Genomic DNA, 1,822 nt, shown 5'->3' with positions numbered 1-1,822 from the left:
ATATATATATATATATATATATATATATATATATATATATATATATATATTATTGTCTTAGTAAAAAGGGAATTGTAATCCTACTCAATTTCATATTCATATATATGTTTTATTGCCCAAGCCAAAAAGGGAATTGAACTAAAAGAAGGATTTTATTCCCACCACATGACATCTGTAAATAGGTACACTGTCTCCACAACTTTATCTTCAATGATTGTGAGCATACGACAAAAGGGCATATTCGAGGTAATCTTCCTCGTTTTTTTCTTTTTATTTTAAAATTTTTGTCACTTTTTTACAGCTTGACATGTCTGTTGTAGAATATTCATATATCATTGTAAAAAAATCAAAATCATGAACCGTTTGACTTGTTAGAAGCTAGGCTTCTCATCTCTAACATATCCAAAATTCAAAATTTAATATCTTCACAATCTTTTTAGATGATTTTTTGAAGTTAGATCTAGATTCTGACATGCTAAAAATTTTCAGATTTGTGTGAATTTACTAAAAATCTCGTATCTTGATTTAGGAACGACGAAATCATAATCCGCTTGATGATTCTAAATCTAGACACAAAGGTCTACAACATATTCAAGATTTAATAACTTCCGAGTCTCAAACATCTTGACAGGTAACAATTTCTCCTTCACTTGTAATTTCCTCCTTTTTTATATTTTTTTTGTAGATCAACAAAAGCAATTTTATATTTTACGGAGGCTACATAATAAAAAGATTTATTACACAAAAATATGTTTAACATCCTTGCCTTTAAAAAAAAATATTACTCTCAAGGTGTTACATAGCCCCGAATGCTTAACCAACTTGATTCTTTACTAGAATACCGTGTAACGCTCCCGCCTTGAAAATAAACTCAAGCTGTTACAAGGTCCCGAATGCTTAACCACCCTGAAGCTTTACTAGAATACCGTGTAACGCTCCTGCCTTGAAAATAAACTCAAGATGTTACAAGGTCCCGAATGTTTAACCATGAAGCTTTACTAGAATACCGTTTAACGCTCCTGCCTTGAAAATAAACTCAAGGTGTTACAAGGTCCCGAATGCTTAACCAACTTGAAGCTTTATTAGAATATCGTGTAACATTTTCGCCTTGAAAATAAACTCAATGTGTTACAAGGTCTCCAATACTTAACAAACTTGAGGCAGGATAAACCCGTGAAAAGACTAGTTTAAGGTGCAAAGGGGCAAATATTGTCCAACTTAAGGCATGGAAATTGAAGATCCTTTCAAAGATAAATTCGTGGACACTCTAGCTTAAGGTTCAAAGGGACACTCATCAAGTGCTTCTAACACAGCACGACGCAGTCGAACATTTTTTTCCCTAGTGAGCCCTTTTTGAATAGCAAGTCTTAAGGAAGGTATTTGACGCTCGAGTGGAAGGACTGCTTCAACTCCAAAAGCAAGTGAATATGGTGTTTCTTCAGTTGGGGTGCGATATGTTGTCCTATATTCCCACAAAGCTTCTTCCATTTTTTTCATGCCAATCCCATTTGGATTTGGAGACAACTTTCTTGAGCAAGTTGCATAGAGTCTTATTGAATGCTTCAGCAAGACCATTGCCGACAGCATGATACATAGAAGATTTATGTTGCTTGAAGCCAAAGAGATCACAAATCTTGTTCATTAACTTGTTATTGAATGGCTTGCCATTGTCTGTTATTATATAGCGAGGGATGGCAAAGCTTGATAGATAATATTTACTCGGATAAAATTTGCAACATTCTCTTTCTTCACCTCTTTAAGAGCAACAACTTCATCCCATTTTGAAAAGTAATCAGTTGCAGCCAAGATGTACAAGTGTCCA

Source organism: Solanum pennellii, chromosome 10 (genome assembly GCF_001406875.1).
Source record: "Solanum pennellii chromosome 10, SPENNV200".
NCBI lineage: Eukaryota > Viridiplantae > Streptophyta > Magnoliopsida > Solanales > Solanaceae > Solanum > Solanum pennellii.
The sequence above is the reverse complement of the archived record's forward strand: the minus strand, read 5'-3'. Positions refer to the sequence as shown.